The sequence below is a fragment of the Rhea americana genome, unplaced genomic scaffold (assembly GCF_003343005.1).
Source record: "Rhea americana isolate MKP2758 unplaced genomic scaffold, rheAme1 scaffold_153, whole genome shotgun sequence".
Classification (NCBI taxonomy): Eukaryota; Metazoa; Chordata; class Aves; order Rheiformes; family Rheidae; genus Rhea; species Rhea americana.
The window spans coordinates 76,364-97,080 of NW_028185628.1; the positions used below are offsets into that span (position 1 = coordinate 76,364).

A 20,717-nucleotide genomic window follows, 5' to 3' on the forward strand; every position below is an offset into this window, starting at 1 on the left:
GCTGGTCAAAATTTTGCTAAAGCATTTCCCAAATGCAGCTCCTCCTTCCAAAAGAAACAGCTAAAATAAATAGACTTTCTACACTTCAGGTCTTTCTGTTTTGGGTACGCATATAACTTGATTACCATAATGTCTGAATGTCCCACAGTCTGGATCACATTTATCATCACAGAAGAGTAGTACCAACACTGTTTTAGAGATGGGGAATAAAGCACAGGGAACTTAGGATGTACCTTCAGGTAGCCTAAATTCCACCTAAGTCCATAAGCCTACTGATGAGGTACCCCTGAAGTCTGGGAAGGCTTATCATCAAGAGCCACCAGCTCTTAGGTGGAGTGTACGCTACTTGAACACAATGCCTACATATTTGTGGTAGATGACGTGCATCTATGGTTGTACAAAAAACTGAGCATTGCTGTAAGGCTCTCTTGAGCTTTAGAATAGCATTCACAAAGACGATGACCTCTCATGGCTTTGCAATTAATAGTCTACTTAAGAGAGATTCAACACTCACGCTTAAACAGGGCAAACAGACTATCAAGAAGTAGTAGTGTTTCAGTATAGAACATCGAAAAAAAGACAGGGCACAAACGCGGAACTGACAAAACTAAAGGGGTTTGCCATCCAGCAGAATGAAATCCACCTCGTCACAGCTCTTTGATACTCCAGCTCTGCTCTGAGGTTATAAATGGCAAGAGAAGAGATGATCTAAATGCTCTACTACAGATCTAGATTACCTAATCTAACCTGAAGATCTCCCCATTGCGGGCCAGTAAGAAAGCCATCCATATTTGCTGTTAAATGCTTATAGGAGGCAACACTTTTTTTTGTACTGGTGCACCTTGAGATCTTGGGAGCAGCCAGGAAACAGAAGGAATGTTTTGGACAAAGAGTATACCAGTTCATATCCAACCTGCAGCTAAGGAACTGGAAGGTAGGGAAGTTCTGTAGAACTGACCATGACCACCACTTACTACTCTGCAACTTTAAGCCACCAACTATCTTTAGGAAAAAAAAAAAAAAAACAAAAAACACGAAGAGTAATAAATGAAGAATAGTAGTAAATGGTGAATGTAACTACAAAAATGTAAGAAACGAAACTGCTGGCTGTCAAATGGATTGCTAACAGGTTACAAATGGTATTCTTTGTCCCTGTACTCTAAACAATTATGAATCAATTTGTATTACTAGAAATTGAAATAGCTTGTTCTGAAAACAGTTGCAGAACAGGCAATCCTAGCACGAGCATTTTTATGTGCACTGACAATATGTCTAAACATGCTCTAAAAACAGCTCTGGGCTGAGAGCATTTCAGGGCTCTAGGACATGAGCTTCCAGCAGCTTTAGTGGGCAGGGGTGCAAAGCGCTGCTGCTCTCTGCTGTATGTCGTGTCATGCTGCTGGAATTACTGCCCCTGAAGTGGAAACAGCATAAGTGAATGTGCCTAGCATGTTATCACAACTGCACTTTCTTTGCAGTTTAAGGTTATTAGCTGAGACAGCTCACAGGACAGTCCATATCTTTCTTTGGAAAAGAAGAGGTTGATGTCAAAGGGACTGGGCAGACAGCTCGGGCAGTTACAATCTAGCATCATAGGCCTATCGCCATATTTGCTCATGGCTGAGACCATGAATTATGAAATTAGCCTATTTAAACAAATTAATTTCACACAAGACACCAATACTTATCAGACAGAAATAACCCTGGCTTTGCTGTTAGCTGACCATTGATGACAGAAGAGAAAAGCTCTGTATCTCACTATCTGCTCTCTCTGTCCCTGACACAGTTTTGTTATTCCAAATATTGCCTGGGACAGAGTACAAAATATTCACACTATTCATGTATTTGCATATTCATCTTGTCTATCACAACAAAGAGACAAATTTAGAATGATTTTTGTAAGATTTGTCTTCAATATCTAACTGCATAACGCAATTGCTAGTGATTACTGTTTGCATGAAACACTCTATTACCCAGTAAGTGAAACAGATTGCTCTCATTTTAGAATATGAACATGTACAGTGCTATCCTTCTTCTCACTACCCAGCTAAGTTCAGGACATTAATGGCAGATCTGGGTGAAGAGAAGATTCTGCACACACACATTTGGTCTTGTGCAGTATGCTATGACTGAGCAATCTGACCTTGAACTCCTCGTCTCCAGCCACGTTGAATACATTTCTCCTTACACCAAGTATTGAAAATTCACAAAGTAACAAAGAGAAGGACTCAAAAATCATGAAGCTAAAAAAATACATGAAGAAAATCCCTCAGTTTATCTTCTTGGTTTTGAGCCTTACCAGTGTATCTGAAAAATTTTCAAGCTTTTTCCACACAGTTATATGGGCCAGGAGTTAATACTAAAAAGTGCAAAAAGGAAAAGCTTTGATCATTTGATTATAGCATCTGCAAATAAAATAAAAAACACCACCAACTGATGAGAAAACCATAAATAATAGATAACTAGTTATTAGTATCTGATATCTGCAATTCTGTACAACATGGAAAGCACTTCTTCGCAGCTGGTATGACAACTTGTTGACGTCCTGAGATGACCATACCATCTCTATGCAAACAACAGATACTGCTATTACTATCTAATACTATCACCCATGATCATTTAATTGAATTAAACCAACAGACAACGAAGTATAACATACAATAAAAGTAATGTATTTGGAATTTGTTAATACAGTTTTGAGAAGCAGATCTATCAAGCCATGCCAATGTCCACCTCAAATAACTTAGCTACAACTTTGGCTAACTGATTCTTCTTTCCATCTGCTCTTTTAATGCTGATTATTCCATTTAGCTGTGCCAAAAGGATTTTAACCTTCTCTCCATTCTTGAATTGAGTAAATTTCTTAATAACTTTCACAACATTGTTAGAGAAGGGATTCATCTCTACAGTTTCCATATACATACAAATGGGCATAAATACGCATGCAGAAATAAGAGAGAAAGAGATTGAGGATCACATCTCCAGAACAGCTTAAGGCACAAGTAATATAGAAACAACTCCTTTGCTCCTCCCTTCTAAGGTCATCAAATATATACAGGATCAAACATGATACTGTGGTGCAGTTCCCAGGCTTCAAGTCTCCTGTCAGGGTCCTCCTGCCAGGGTGCTTTGCAGCAGGTTGCTACAAAAGTGGTAGGCACTGGCCTAGTCTATCTTCATACCTGTGTATAGACAGGTATCTTCTACTGAACTTAATGAGAAAGGACATCTTAACAGGAGTAATTAAAAGGTCTGTGACATTCTCTAAAATATTCTGTAGTTCTATAGCAGAGCAGAAATTGTACACACATCCCCTGCAGCTGGACAGCCTGCATATAATCAACCTTCCAATCAGGGGTTTAAACCCTTTAAGTCAGTTTGTTTGACTACTTTAGTATCATTAAAATGCCTTAAATGTCTTCTTTTTAAGAATCTGAGGTCTTCCCTTAGGGAAGAACAAAACTCAAAGAAACCCAAACAGTTGCAGTTCTTGCTCGAGTTGCTGACCACAAAGCACGTGCTCTGCTACCAAGTCAAAACACCCCAGTAAAGCAGAGAGATCCACGCCAAAGACCTCTGGGGCTGCACAGTTTTCCGCAGAGCGGTACAGAAGGCTGCCTGGGTTAGTGTCTCAGCTGAATCAGAGAATTATTGGTCAAATCCTGCAAGGTGCTGGGCACTTGTTAACAAGTGCTCTGTATCCTCATATCCCAGGGGTATTTGAGAAGTGAGGGAAATTCTAGGTGGTCAGAACTTTCAGTTGATTCACTCAATTCATTATATCATATGGGGCTGATCAAGAGGATGTATATTTTGGATTAACAAAGCAACGTTACACAAACCCTTTAGGGTAAAAACGCCTCCTCTCATTTAATGTTAAAAAATAAAAGTGAAAAAGAAAGCCCTCCACATAGACTGAATTAAAATGTCACTATGTTTACTGAGTATTTTATCATTCTCAAAGGCAGAGTATCAATCACATATTCAGAAGTTCTTAAATAACCTACAGACTTTCAGAAAATTTTTGCAATTATTGATGTGGGGCTTTCATGGCAAGCCTTGAACACTGAAATAGGAAAAGAACTTAAAACTATAATGAAAAAGGTTATGACACAAATACAATAAAAAAAAAACTTTCTGGCTCTAAAGCATATGCTCTGCCCCCTGCAGCTAAAAGTCACATATTGAGAGTGTTTGTTCTGTCAAGAATTACTAGTTTCAAGCATGGCTGGTGATTTTGGACAGTAACACTTAAGAAACCCTCAATCTGGCAGTTTTATCACTGCACATTTACTAAAGCATCCCCACTGTCCAAACTCCCAGGAGTTTGGGGATCAGACTTCAGGGAAGGAAAAAAAAAAAAAAAAAAAAAAAAAAAAAAAGGTTCCTAGGGTATTGTTTTGATCTGGTCTGTATAATTTTTTTTCAGATAGATCATTATTCCAATCCATTCTTTCACTCTCCAGAGAAAGTAGTAAATGCAAGAGTGCTTCGTTCCTTTCTTTCCTGGAAACAGAGTGAAAATGAAGCTGGCAAGAGCCCACACAATTGCTGTTAAAGGTATTAGTGTCCTCAGCAAAGAGTTATTTTGAAGCCATGAGACCAGAGGCAAACTGGCCAGCAGTACTTTTTTAATTTCACTTACTGTAAATCACTTGTCTGAAGATGTACTGGAATTAACAAGAATAAAAGACAGACTTCACCGTTAATTTACTCTTGTGTTTTGCTGTGCTGCAAAAAGGTTTCGATTATTTATTTAAATAACATTAGCTACAAATGTATCCATTTCTCTAATTAGCAAATCCACAATGCACTCCAGATTTCAGTGTCTGCTGTACGTATGAATTTAACAAATTGGTAAATGGCAAATTTTACTAACACTTCTTTGCAGTATGTGACTGGCCACCTAAGCAATACGGTATTTATTTTACTCCCTGCTGTGAACATTGTAGACATCAAGAACAATGACAATGGGGAGTGCATTTCTGGTTAACATCTCCTAATAGACTTATTTTTGCTATTGTACATCAATATTGTTGTACTGTTGTCAATAATGGTCAGTTCTCTGTATCCTGCTGAAACCAATAAATAATATTACCCAAAATACATATGTCAGAAAACAAAGCTTGTAACTTTTATCCATGTATTGTTTTTACAAATAATAATAAAAAATTCAATTTTACATTACGTAAGCAGCTTTGCCTGATTGTATTGTAGACTCTTTGTTACATCTTTTAAAAAAAATAGATGAAGCATGTTTCCAAAATTATGAAAACAGCTTAAAAACTATGAACCTAAAAATCTTTGTGCCTTCTGAATTTGCTGTCCTTTAGGTTTTATTTTTTTCCTGGCTATTCACATGGTCATAGAAAAGAGATGTCTCAAGGTCATATATTCCATGCCCTGCCCAAGGCAAGATCAGCTGCACTGACATCATTTCTGGCAAACGTTTCTGTAACCTGTCCTTAAATACCACCAGTGATGGAGACCTCACGAGCACTATACTTCAGCATTCCTCCAGCCCTACCCTTAGAAAGCTTTTTTAATGTCTAACCCAAATGTTCTTTGCTGCAATTTAATTTTTATCACTTTTTGCACTATTTACCATACCCATGGAACAGACTGTTTTTTTCTTTTTTGCAAGCTTTTCACATACTTGATGATTTCCATCATGTTCTTTCTTTCACTCTTTTTTTTTTTTCAGGTTAAGCATTTTTAATTTTTCAATCTTTTTCAGAAGATGGTATTTTTTAGCCCTTTCATCAATCTTGCTACTTTCTTTTGGAAGTTCTCCAGTTCTTTCTCCTTTTTCATGGATTACACTGCCCATCATCATATGAAGTATTCCAGCTGAAGCCTCACCAATAGCCTATCTTGCAAGCTATAGGATTATTTACACATTTCACTAAAAGGTTTGTCTTTTCTGGTATAGTGTGTCACTGTTGACTTATTCTTTACCTGCTGCTAGAAGGCTAGCAATTTATTTTCCAGGGTGAAAAAAAAAAAAAAAAAAAAGGAATTCTCATCTCACTCTAGCTCCTGTGATCCGTTCAGAGAAACCTGTAATAAATTCACCTCTACAAGCCACATTCCTCTTCTTCAGGGTACCACTTCTACTAGATCTGGATCAAAATCTATTATCGCTCTGATCCTAGCACTGCATCACATGCAGTATCTTTCAGTAGTCAAGAGCAGTAGTACTTTCATGTTTTATGGTAGTCGATAGGAAGAAAGGCTGCCCCTCAAAGAGGGACTGAAGAGCAGCTGCTGCCTATGTCAAGGCACAAGTACTACCGATGCAGCAGTGCCACTACCAGAAGCACTAGCCTACCCTGCTTCTGAGTTTACCCAGGAGCAGAACAAGAGTCTTTAATCTCCTTTGTGAGTAACCTGGAAAGTTACCTAATTCATCAAGATACAGCCAAACCCTGGTGCCTGTGTCATGTGCTCCAGAACCTAAGTTAACTATTGAGTGGTAGTCTCCAAAGTTTCCTTCTAGAGGAGTAAGACACTGTTCTAATTCTGTTGCTTTATTCACAATTAGCCCAACAGAAACAGTCCCTAGATAACAACTATGAAGCAAAGCAGACACTCACATGGAAGAAACTTTGTATAAAATCTCTGCATAATTGGAATGAATTGAGGACATAAAAAGGAACAAGGACATCTATACCTGAACGTAGACTAATGGATTTTACAGACCTGTTTTTCAGCAGTCTTTTCCTCCCACCTCTGAGAGCTCAATCAGAACAGAAAATCTGATCTTATTTTTTGTTTAATGTGGAGAGAAAGACACAGGAAAAGATCTTTCTACTTTAGAACGATGATATGTCGTTACGCTAAAACCAAAATATTCTGTCAATTCAGAAAATGTAACTAATGCCATGGTGACATATTTAAAATATGCTTTATCACTCTACTATGAATGAAACAAGAGGACAGCAATGGTTAGAGAGTAGACCAGAGAAAGTTACATGACAATTATGTAAGTAAAATATAGTCCATGTGACACCTTGGAAAACATAACTTGCAATCAATAGATATCATTATTCTTTTGCCAGCAGTACCTCCTTTGCAAGCTTCCTGCAGGAAATACAGTGCATACTCTGTAACATGGTGAGATTCAGTTATGCACTAAAACTAATAGATTTTGAAGGGCCACCAGAACGTAGGATTATCTGTACATTTAAAAGCTGAAACTCTAAATGGTTTGCAAGACACCTGAAAGGGTCACGGTTAGCCGCTCAGTTGCATATTCTTTCTTTGAAGAAAAACATCAAGCTTGTAATTAAAAATGAGCCCCTAACACATTCAGAAATTGGCCAATTATTTCACTTTCCTGTCGAGATCTTGAAGGTTCATTCACCATCATGCTGGAGTTTTGTTAGAGTCAGCAAAGTGAATCTGCCACCCCTCTGACACTAAAAAGGTAGCAGCCTGCCCAATTTTGTTTCAACAAACAAGTCCCTGCAGATTAGTGACTGCAGCGAGCAAAAAGTAATAGGAAGAAGTGAGCAGCTCTGCCTGGAGATTAGCACCCTAATGTAACCTTAAGAAGTAACCATCAACAGTAGAAGAAAGCGATAATGATCGTATGATACCATCAAAAGCAATATATATGACCGAGCAATCCATGTAGCACTCAGACCAGGAGACCAGTGACATAACATCAGGATGGCAAAGCAAATTTGGTGGGGGGAAGGCTCTCCAAAGACCTCTGAGGACCAGCTGCCAGTAAGCCAAAGTGTCAAAGAAGCAGCATTGGTGACCTTGTCCTTGTCACTGAACCTGCAACAAAGCAAGCCACATGCTGTACCCTGATTTGATCCATGACCAGTCACCTACTGGGATTGGTGTGCAGGAATATTACTCACCTGGTGCAGTGTATAGTGTAGATAACCTGTAACTGTATTTGGTCATGTGTGAGAGAGAGGTGTGTGTGTGTACTGCATTATTATTTATTGTTTTCTTGTATAAATGGTATTTTGTTTAGTATTATTGCTTTAGTAACTTTAGTTATCATTGTTTAATTAATTTTAGTTCATAAAATAAATATTTGAATTTAGCAAGCGCTCATCTATTTCCCTGTCCCAACCCCACCCACGCTAATGTATTGACTGTCACAGCACTCCATGCTGAAATTTAGTGTGAAGTGTATGGGCAAAAGGTATCGAGAGCTGCAAATTGATCCTCGTGTTCCAGCTCCATGGCTACCCCATGACAAATTGGTGAAGGACACAGGCAGCATGAGACTGCTCCTGTAACACCTGCAATCATGTTCCTGTTCATAACTATCTTTAATTCACTAGGGACACATCTCTGAACAGACTATAGGAGAAGAATGATAGTGAGTAGAGGTACTGATGACCAAGAAGTACTGGGATACAGAAAGAATAAGACAAATACACTTTCTACAGAGTAGAAAAAGGCCACTTGCTATCTCAAAATATGTAAGAGGATGAGTAGATCAAGGTTTCCTTACAAAAAAATCATAGATCAGCATAGGTGAGGGACATTTAGAATATATTGAAAGTTCATTGGCTTAGAAGTCTCCTAAAAGCTTTGAAGTTCATGGGAATACAAAATTTCTGGCAAACTAGAAGGATCGTATGAACCAAAGCACACAAGAACTTAAGACACATTGGTCTTGCAGAGACATTTTTGGGCCTCAGCTTTTTAGTTCCTGCATAATACGTATATACATAATATGAAAATAAGATTCATCCCATTTGTCCCAACTAGAGAGGGGTGTCTGACATGGACATGACATTTTCTAAAAGAGCTTACAAATCATTCTGAATGATATTCTCCATCAAGGAAGCAAACATATATGATTTATTAGAATAAAAAAATTAGGATAAAGCTAACCTGAAACGATACAAAATGACAAAACTAGGACTATACCAATAAAGCCAAAGTTAGTCTCTCCTCCCCCACATAAGTGGAATTCCAAGGTGAGACAGCAGTATGACAGGGGAAATGCTGCTTAAGACCGATGAACTGATGCTCAGCGCTTATAACTCATTTTTAATTTCTAAAAAAGAAATCAATGAGTGCAGACAAAATGCAGGCAGCTGTAATTCCCTTGAGTAATCTTGTCATAACATGTGTTACTGTAGTTCTACACTTTTACCTTTGCACTTTGTTGTATGTAACAGAGCAACATAATTAGCCGCTGGTAGGTAGTGTTTACGTTAGTTCTCAAAAGGTTAAGAAGCTGATTATAGCTAAAATCAGCTTTGCCTGGGGCTTCTGTGGCTCTGTGTAATCAAATTAGACAAGCAGGGCACAGTGTCACCTAACACAAACCAGTGGCACTTTCTTTTCTGTTTTGACCTTTTTCATTAGATGAGCAAGTCAGCTTTTAGCTTATTCCAAACATTTTGAACAAATTAGTTTCCAATAAACTCTGAATGATAAGCCAGGCATTAGTCCAGATCATTTTCATAAGTGATTCAGCGAGACAGCACTCAAGAGATTCTTTAGGAATAGCATCAACTTTGTTTTCTTCTGAAGTAACCTTCACTATTAATATATTTTTTTTGTGGAAATGGGTTTAAAGGGTGAATGCCAACAATTTCAAATCCCAAAGTAGCTTTAGTCATTTTCTTTGCCCTGGACATCTTAGCATTTTGCTTCTAGAACTGCAGAATTGTTTCTCAAATCCAGCAGCAAGCAGATAACTTTACAAACATGCGAGATAATGCATTAGCATTTCTAAGAAACCACAGGTAACCCACTCAGCAGAGTTACGGTTCATCCTCTCTACACAGTTGCTGTATTCTTTGAAGTCAAGCAAGGTGAATGGTATAATAGATGTACTTAAGGAGGTTTAATAATGTACAGAGAAGAGCAAACCAGTATCACATCAGAAGACTCTTTCCACACAGCTATACCGTAACTAAATTTAAATGCAGACTGCAGCATCAGTAGCTTCCATAATCTTAGTATCTTTGAACATAAAGGGAACAAAAGATTAAAGAGGCAAAGAATATACAAAGAAAGTAACGACAAATTTAGATAAAAACCTGCAAGTTAAGAAACACACTATGCCCTTCTGAATTGTATGTGCTAATTTAAAAAAACAGAAGCTAACAACATTTGTTGAATCTTTATCTTCACAGAGCTGATCCTTAACTTTAGTTCTGCCTGTAAAAGTATTGTGGCTAAATTACAGAGCGTTGACTTCGTGAAAACAAGCAAGTATATAAAACAATAGCTTCTGCTGATGATTTGTGATTATTTATTTATAGCCAATAAAATCAAAACTTGCTGTTTTAATTGATTAAGTCATAAATAAAAAGTTATGGAAGAAGTCAAGTCTCCGTATTTACACAGTCCGATGATTCCTGCTAATCCAGCAGTACTTAACAAATTCACATGTGGTTAGGTTGCCTTGCCATAGCTGTAGATCACATTTCTATGCTGCAAGCTGTGCAAAAAAATCAATATGCCAAGTTTAACATAAGGACAAGMAACATGATGTCCTCCTATATTTTCAATGAACTCCAAATGACTATGCTGTTCTTACTCTGCACAGTTTATTTCAGGGAAATGTATTCTTTAAGAAGAAAAAATCTATCACACAGTGAAATACATAAATTCATAGATGGAGTCATATCTGACTCCATAACTATTTATTGCAAATAATCTGACATTTTGATTGAATAAGCAGCCAGTCAGGAAGCTTTCTTCCTTTCTTTTTATGTATTGAAAGCAAAGGCACAATCTTTAGACATAATATACTCTTGCCATGCACATTTTAGACTTAACAGTAAGTTCCTGTATTCTTTTTCATATGTCAATTTTTTAAAAGACAATATTCTTTTTCAACTGACTGTGTTACACTATAATTCACTTATTTACACCTAGTGGCAACTATCATCTGTCTGAAACAATATGTTAACTGCCTTCATGTTTCTGTATTTTAAGTCTTCATTTATTGCTGCAGAACTACATTATTTGTGCGAGTAGATTAGGATGAAAAACCCTCAGAATGAGGTAGGAGTGGTCATGACCAATAGGTCAGTATAGAGCTGTGCCATGTCTGCCTTCTGAGCTCAGCGATGTGGAACTAAGTGTGGCAAAACAACCAGTGCGTTGGACACTTGCCAGAAGATTCAGAACTGCTGACTGCTGCCAAACTCTTTCTTTGTAAATAAAAAAAAGATTGACTTTAAACACTTGCAAAGGCACTGAACACATTTGCAAAATATAAAACTAGAACAATGCATGGAAGTAGAGAAATTCTCCTTAACATACGATCAGCTCTTTCACTGGTAATTTCTCTTCATTGCAGCGAACAGCTGTAAATGGATTAATGACATTTAGCTCTAGAGAGCATGTCATTGATCTGTACTGAACATATAAACTGTTACACGAAACACACTCAAAGACTCACACTTGTTCCTAACTTTCTATTAATATGTCATTTGCAAGACAAATTTTATTCAGAGATTAATGTACCATTTTAAAAACCCCAGGCATAAAACTCCCAATCAGAAAATAACAATGTAACAATTTTAAGTGTTGAATAATATTAATACTGCAATAAATTACAATTTCAGTACATTTTACTCCTCTTATTTCAGTTCAGAGAATGTAGCACAGTCCTGTACTATCACAGATGAGTTGTTTCAGGGACTCCACAGGTATCAAATAGGCAAACTTTGCTTCCACAACCTCTCTTGATAATGCTAAGGAACCAGTAACATTACAGCAGTAAATGATGACCATTGCTCCTTATTAACACATTGTTTTCAGGTGAAGCAAATGGTTGTGCATGAACACGCGTCTTTGCAGATCAGAAGCCGTGAATATAGAACATGGCCTGGAATTGATTTCATGATGCGTGGTATTTGAGGCGTATATATGTGAAAATATCCGGGAGTCCCAAAACAAGTCTACTTCTGCCAAAGTTGACTTTGTCCATCAGTCAAGATTACTGTACAGGATTCTGTTCTTGATAACTAACATCTGGACCTAAAGAATGGTCTGAATAGCTTGCTCACTTCACTGAGGGGTTTTATGCAGGGGGAGAACATGGTCAGAAAACTTTCTCAAAACAGTCAGCTTAATTAAAATTGGCCAAATGAGACTGTGCATATGTAAATCACTGCTGAGTGTGTATTAAATCTTTGATGTCTTAATGCCTCCATTTATTCTTTTTTTCCTGGATTTTTACATTACTTTAGTGTGAACAGCTATATTTAATTTACAAGTTCCCCCTCCCCTTCCCAAAATCAGAAAACAGGAAGCAGATCAGTGTAACTTAAAGAGGCAGCTAAGATGACTTGCTGGCAGGGTGAAATGGTAGGTTTTAGTAATAGCTGGAAGCTGTAAGTGGTTCTAAGCTTTGAAGTCAGTGCAGCTTTGATGTAGTACTCCCATAGATAATCGCAAGATAGTCTTGAAAGAAAGATTTCCCAAATACTATCCAAGTGTCATTGCTTGCGAAATCTTTGTATGAAAAATGATGTTTTTTTGCTGATGAACTTCAAATCTAACACTGGACTGCTCTCACTCCCTCTCTGTCTTTCTTACTACTTTTATAGTGTTTTAATCAGTTAACAAGATAATTAAACCCAAGTTCAGTTTGGTCCAGGTAGCTTGCAGTGTGTTGCTTTGCAGAACTGACTTCTAGTATCTTCCTTCTTGGAACAGTTATGCTCAGGCACAACAAGAATGTGCAGTGCAGGATGCTGGAGAAGGAAAAGATGGAAGGAGAAAACCATAGGGAATCTCTGCCTGTGGCTTTAGAGGGGTTCACTAGCCTTCGCCTGGAGGAGGCAATCACAACTATCCCCAAAGGTAAAGTGACAATGGGCAGAACGAGGAGAATCTCCCTTAGGGCCAGGTGTGACCAGGGAAAACTGATTGTCTGGTGCCTGGGAAAGAAATACTGCTTTTCACCTCTCACTGTCTGAATCCAGCCTGTGAAGGTTATGAGAGTTAGAAGAGATGCAATAGTTCACAAGTCGGAAGAGAGAGAAAAAAAAAACAAATAAAAAGCAGCTTGAACAGTGTGCCCTTGATGGTTATTTCTCTCCTCTTCTGAAGAATATATACTGCACTTTCCCCACAAAAAAAGTTCTTAAGTTGTATTTTTATCTAACAAGAGCTTTCAGGTTTACAGAAAATAAAACAATCCTTGGCCAATTAGGTCTAAGAGAGTAGCTCATAAAAGCATGATATTTGGTATCACTTGGAAACAGTTGTACAATATCCAACTGATTTAATAATTAGACTTTAAACCTCATCCTATTCTACATGTTAAATGCTATCTACAAATCACATGCCAAAGTATAGCAAAACAATTCTTTCTGTTTAGTCCAAAGCTAGCAGGACAAGAATATTAAAGCAGAAAAATCTTTATTCTRCATTAAAAAGCTGTTTACCTGTGCACATTTATAATGTAAACACAAAATGAAGATGCCCTTCACAAAGACCCATTTCTGTCTAAATGGGCAGAAATAAAGAACATGGCATGTGACCACTAAATTATGAGAGAGCAACACGTCAAAGTTAGAGGCCATGGAAGATTTCAACAAAACTCAGAAGATATGGCAACAGATTAAGCAAGGGGACACACTGCCCTCCAACCTTAACCTGTTAAAACCTTTGAAGTCTACTGGGACCTCTATTCTGCTCCTTCTTATTAGTTTTTAGTTACACTAATTACAGCCTAATAGTACTCTGGAGCCAGACACTTTTTCTAAAGCCGTCCAAAAAAGGCATATCTACGAAATGGTGACCACTTCAGCCAAATTGTGCTGTGCATATCACAAGCACTTGCCCCCCTTTAAACAATGGACTATATAGTCTTCTACAGCTGCCAAAGTTTAGGACGTTAATAAGCTTTTGTATGTTCAAGAAGCTGCTGCAGTATTTTACTGAGAGAAATCACAAGCTAAACAAAAGCCAAAACCAAAATTCAAGTCTAAGTGATGTCTGACAACAATGTTGAAACAAATTTAATTCTAAAACCTGTTTCATGGGCATTGACGTAATGATTACCAAAACAAGGACCTAAAGGGCAACCTTAAAAATACTGCATTTTCAGCACTGAAATCAAAGAAGTAACTTAGTTTTGTTGCCAGTGAACTTAAGAGAAAGGGTGTGGGATTAGATATAGAGTCTACTTCCGCTGATTTTGCACCAACATCTATATTAATGCTAATACAACGCTGCATCACATTTGGGGATACATTCAGCTAATAGAGCCTCTCCAGTAGCTGAAATATCACTTGAAAAGCTTCAGTAAATCTTTAGTAGCATTACAATCAGGCAGTAAGTCAGAGGAAAAGTTTAGGAAAAAAGATGTAGAGCAGAAAAAATCATATCAGATTTAACAAAACATATAAAAAGTGTGTGTGTGTGGGAAGAACAAATATTCAAAACCATTTTTTATTTCCTTATTTGTATGTCTAGTGAATATGTTTTACATGGCTCATAAAAGCTTTGGAGGAAGATACATCAATCCACCTATGATTGCTGAGAAATCTGTTGCCAAAATAGCATATTTATCTGCTGGTGCAAAATACAAGCTGTGATTACACTGCTAAAAAAAATATAAATAAAATGTAGCTCTAATGAAGAAACAAATGAGCAGAAACTAGGACTTCCTTGTATTAACCAGTAACAGAGCTCTCAGAAAGCAAAATAAAACAATCTGACAGTACCTGCCTAATACAAATGTTCATATTTCTATTGCACCAGGAATTTCTAACTTTTTAATAAAAAATTTTGCTTACCAAACCAGCTGGGTCTCCTACAGTTTAGGTATCCTAATATTAATGCCCAATTTGCATCTGACCTCCTTGTTTAAAAATATGCTACTGGTGGGCTTGTTCATTGAGAGTGATCTGTAGATTGCCTGTAGGTAAATGCCATTGTGATTTGGTATGATCTCGTCTGGGCCCTCTTCTTCTGGCTCTTTCTGGTTTCTCTTCACTTTGTCCTCACACAATAACAAATACATAACAAATATAAATCCCAATCATCTCTCGGACGGTACTTTGGTCTGTCACTGATTCCTCCTCTGCTTAGTATCATCAAAAAAATAAAACAGCACATCTCTTCTAAGCAAATACCTTATCTTGGGATCAGTCTTGTCCGCAGGCATGCCACAGGTGACTCTGCAAAGGAGCAGGCCTGAGCTACTGCAGTCAACTGCAGATATTAAACTGTAAGCTCTGCAGAGAGGGGTTTGTGATAGCTACAGTCCCACAAGCAACACACGCGAAAATACAGGACCTGGGGTAGTAGCCAGACTTGGCTGTACGACAGTCTGAAGCTTTACTGCTAGTCTGGATGAATGTCTTGCCTCTCCACCTGTGAGACCACTCCATCATTAGATCTACCTTTCCAGAAAATGTATGGCATTACAAGGCACAGGTAAAAATAATTAAGTAGAACAGGTTAGCTAATTAAGGATAAGATCAGAATATATGTTTTATGATTTTCCCCACACAGGTACAGTGTAAGAAACCACGAAGATGAGCAATGCTTTAGCTGTGATGCACTGGCCTGAAAACAACGAATGTGCACTGAAGGCCAGCTCTGGCACAGGACTTAGATGCTTAAGCACTTCAGTATCGCCAGACTGAAGATTAAAACCCAGACACCTCTCCTGAGAGCTCTACAACTGTTCCTTGAAAAAAACAAGAAAGATGCACTCTTTTTAAAAAATGGATGAGGAAAGGAAGTTGCCTTCACCCTTCACATCTCTTATATAGCTGTACAGTGGCTAGAGCACTGACAGAGAAATAGGAAACCAACTTCCCTTCCCTCTTCAGTGGAAAGAGGCTCAAAGCTGCACATCATAGAAGAGGGACCTAATGATCAGCTACCAAGTCAGGCTCCCTTTAGCGCTCTTTCAGCTCCTGGTCCCCTGAAGCTTGCATCCTTTCTTCTGCACAGTAACATAGATTGTTATGGGAAGCTCAGGCTCTCCTGGAGGACACAAGTTGTGTCCTTAGGCTGAGGACAGAATTACACTAGATAAAAGCATAAACAAATGTTTAATAAATTTCATCCAGGGCTATTATAAGAAGAGAAAAAATATGCTTGGAAAAAAGCCTGTCATTAATTCATGCTCTGCAATTGGTTTAAAATAGCAGTCTCCAGAGACAAAGGGACTGATGTGAGACCCATCAAAACACTGGGATGCTTTCCTTTGATTTTAATGGTATCTGAATCAGGTCTCTAGCTATCAAAAGAAATTTGTAAGATTCAAAAAGCTGAATTTGTAAGCTGTACCAAATACCTAAGTCTAAGCTTTTTAATTAGTAACAAGAAACTCTCAAAACCATAAATGTCCAGAGTACTCTTTAAATAAATCATATCTTGCAGCTTTTACATGAATTATCATTAGACTTCAGCATAGTATTGATTTAGGAAATCTTCAACTATTACATGTGTTTGATTTTGTGGGAAAATACTGAAAAGGGAACAGATTTCACTAAATGGACAAGTTGCACAAGTGGAGGTCTAGACTTTGCCACCAAATTACTCAAATAACACATATTTCAATGTAACAACTTAGACTAATGATGAGTCCTCAAAGTTTAATTATCCTAGAATTGTAAAGTGATACCAGTTCTTAGGAAAAAAAGTGTTTTGAGATTTTGTATACATTTCCCATATGTGCAGCTGCATCTGAAAACTCCAGATCTACCAACTATGGTACTTCATACATTCTGGTAGGGCTAGACCATCATTATGTTTCACATAAAGCATGAATGTTCAAGTGAAATTTCCAAAAGACTTAAAATACACCAGAGGAGAAGCTCTTCTTAGTTTAACACTTAGTTTAGTATACAGTTTTAACTCTGACATAAAAACAACTGATCACTTTAGAGGCAAAGAGGAAAACAACACACACAGATATAAATATAATCTGTTTTGTCTAGCAAAGCAAATTTAGAGCTAATGTCAGCCTTCATACGCATGTGTAAGCTTCTGGTATAACTCAAAAGCATCCTCACATGAGTTTCTGATGGTAAAAGTTGGCCTCAGATTTCAAATATATCTGATTTTTATTTATATGCAATATAAAATTATATATACCCACCCTATGTATTATAACATGTATCATTTCAAGTGTTACATAAAAATCTCAGATAAAGTAACCAGAATTTCTATATACAATGTCTCATTTGCAGCCTTTTCTGTCCTTAAAAGTAGATAGGCACTTAACATCTGCTAAGACTATGTTTGTTTAAATTACACGATATTTGCCTTCAAACTCGTTATTGTACACACAGCCACAATAAAGAACATAATCTAAAATGTGTTACTCTATTAACCATGTGGATTATTTCTATGTTAAGATGTTGTAGACATGTATTGTAAACCTACCTAAAATAAAAGTCTTAACATGGGAAAATGTCCTATTCCACTCTTTGCCATTAAAATTATAATGTAATTAAAATAATAATATTTATTAAATGCAGGTAATCAAGTTAAAGTATTTCTTTGAATAAATAAGTATTCACAATATTTTATATATATATATATATATATATGTAAATACATTTAAAATGGTTACACAGAGTATGGTTTTCATGTCATAAATGTAAGAATGTAATATGCCCACTTAAATTAGCCCTCTTCTTAAAACTATTTATGTAAACAATCAGCATCTGAACATTAGCTATAAGCAGTTGTTTGCTTTTGCTTTTAATTAAGAGATTACAATCACAATGCATTTAAAACAAGTCACTTGACTGTCCCTGTACATTAACATGATGAGATTAGTTGCTGACACTGGTTAGCAGAAAATGACAAGTCCTCTCAACAGAAAATTGGGCCTTCCAAATATAGGAACGTTTCTTGATAGGAGAAAGCTCAAAGTGCAGTTATACTGTGAAAAGGGCCTCTAAAAATGGCATCATGGAGCTCTATGTTTCTCATTTCTTGGTTATCTCACAGGTTGGGAAGCTAATCTTCTCGGCTGAAAGCTAGCTGGAGCAGCCAGAAAACTGTTAAATTAGCAACTTGAGGGCAGGGTGCTAAGAAGGCAAATACGATATAAATTTAACCTCCATGTGTTGCAAATAAATTTATGTGGCAAAGATGAAAAAGAAAAGACATTTTAAAAATTCTGTCCCACTGCTTGGACATTTTCTAATACTTCTTGTTTGTTGTCCAGCAATGAGCAGGGAGTTGATGTAACTGGCTTTACTGACAGCTGTTAAGATAATTTGTATATCTGAAGTATTAAAGTGTCTGTATATTAAAAGTGGTGAGGATATGGTGTTCTGCTCTAAAAACACCATTACTTATTCCAAGCAATTACCAAGGAAGTTGGTATTTGGTAATACCAAGTACTTACCAAAGACTTATCTGATCATGGATCTTTAATGCATGCACGCTAACATGCTTACGAAGCCCAAGAGGAGATGCTTGGGAGGTTTGTGGCAGTCTACCTTAGCTGAGGAACAGACCTACCAGAGACTAGGATAAACTCCTCTTTAAACATACGTCTGTAATGCATGGAAAGCCTCACTGTTATGGAAAACATCAGTTCAGAAGAAGTATACTATCGGTCCCTTCTGGATGGTTCTAAATCAAAACTAGTGTTTCTAAAAATTAGGAATCTTTTTTATCAAAATAGATACAATGCTCTCCACAAATTTAACATTTTAGAGAGCATTATGATAGATAGAGATGAATGAAACCACTGGGCTGGAAGTTGGTGCTTGCCTAGGGCCAGTGACCCTGACCTGATTACATTCAGTCTAATTAAACAGAGAAAAGTCTCAGCCGGCATTATATATACTCAGTGCTTCAAAAGGCTATCTTCTTCAAGGTAAAGTGAAATACTAACAAATTTAATCAAGAGAAGATACGTGAACAGAAATGAATGAAAAATATTCTTAAGAAGTTTGCCAGATGACCAAAACCCAAACTAGAGAGTTTTGAGTCCTGGTTCATTGGAAAAGTAAAATAAGTCACTGGATATAAAAAAAACAGAGGGAAGAGCTTGTTATTGGTACAAAAAGATGGTAAGGAAAGCTAAAGTTATCAAAGGAATACCAATCTATGGCTGGCAAACTTGGTACGATAAAGAAGTTTTTTCGTATACAAGCAACAAATGCAACTCTTACTAAAGATACATCCCTTTTCAGATGGATATGGTGAAACTGTAGATAAAACCGTAGAAAAAATTATGAAATCCTTCAACATATATTTCTATTTTTTATTTGCAAAAGAATGGCAGTGTTTGATGAAGTACCTTCTATTTCACTCATCAATATTTACTCAGGGATAAATATTTCTAAATTAGCAGGCTTGTAGAGTTTGTATTCAGAATCATAAAACAATTAACTGGCCACTAATGTTCATTTTAACTAAAACTTAAAATAGCAGAGAAATTACATAAGAAGGGAAAAATCCTAATCCAACTTTCAGAAAAGATTAGCTGCATGGTTAGTTTGGCATAAGTCTCAGGAAAAATAATGGAAAAATGGGCATATAGGCTCATAAATTCCTGCCATAGCTACCATGGACATAAAGAATCCACTCTTTTTACTGTTTTATTGTGACTTTTCTCTCTCCCTAGAAAATACACTCTTCTTTACGGACAGCAATCCGAATTCATTCAAATTCTCATTGCAAGTCATTTGCTCTAGACTTCTGATTATTCTCAATGCTTTCCACTCTATTCAACTGACTGATGTATTTTTTATGGTGCAATACCCAAAACAGGACATGGTATCCCATCTGAGACTGCACCAGTATTGATCAGAATGGAGAGATAACTACAGAAGTTTCATAAGCTCCATTTCCAGTTATTTATCTCAGTATAAGACTCCATGTTTTTGGCTACCTTGCAACATTGCTCACTAAGCGTAGCTTCTGAAACCAAATTCCCTAAGTCTTTTACTGTAGAATCATTGCTTACCTAGTTGCTCCTGAACTTGTATGTATGCAACAAGGAAGATAAGGGTAACTACAGTCTCATAGTAAAGCTAGTGAGTTTGGAAGACACGGCCCAAGGAGAATATGACATCTCCATCACAGGACTATTAAAGAACCAATTAGATAGATATCTGCCAGGAAATAACATATGAATATTTGATCTTGCCTTTGGCTGCTGGTTGAATTAGGCTGCTGGTTGAAGCAGAAAAACGCTAAAAATCTCTTTCAGCCTTACAATTCTATGATATTGGAATCTATTAATGAAGTACTAAGATACAAAAATATAATCAAGTCAGTGTGACTTGATGGAAAATAAATCTTAAACAAACAAACTCAGTTTCACTCTTTCATGAATTGGCATGCTTAGGTTATAAAGATTGATACTCAGAGTATACTAATTTTTTGGTCTGACATTTGATGTATTTCTCCAGAATATTCTGAACAGTGGAACAAATGAAGCCAGGTCTCCTATGGATTTTTCCCTTCCTTTCCTTTCCAGCATCCTACATCCTGCTCCCCTCACAAGCAGATTTCTTGTGAAACCGCTGGAACGAGGACCCTATACATTTTGGATTATTCCGGAGACACATGCTTGCTATGTTTGGCTGGTCGTTTGACTGCTGCTTTGCTAGTTAATTACTCTCAGATGCCATGCGTAACACCAGAGCGACTCCTCCTCTTCCTTCAATGGAGACATTAAAAAGTAACTTCTTCCTCTAGACTGCCAACTATTTTCACAAAACTTGGAGAAACCTAATTATAACCGAAACTTTGAATTAGGAAGAAATTGA

General features: G+C 37.1%; 1 protein-coding gene across 1 annotated transcript in view; it reads right to left on the reverse strand.

Annotated features, from left to right (window-relative positions):
* Positions 1-20,717, reverse strand: part of ARB2A (ARB2 cotranscriptional regulator A) — a 266,638-nt gene that overhangs the window by 42,487 nt on the left and 203,434 nt on the right. The window lies entirely within an intron of this gene.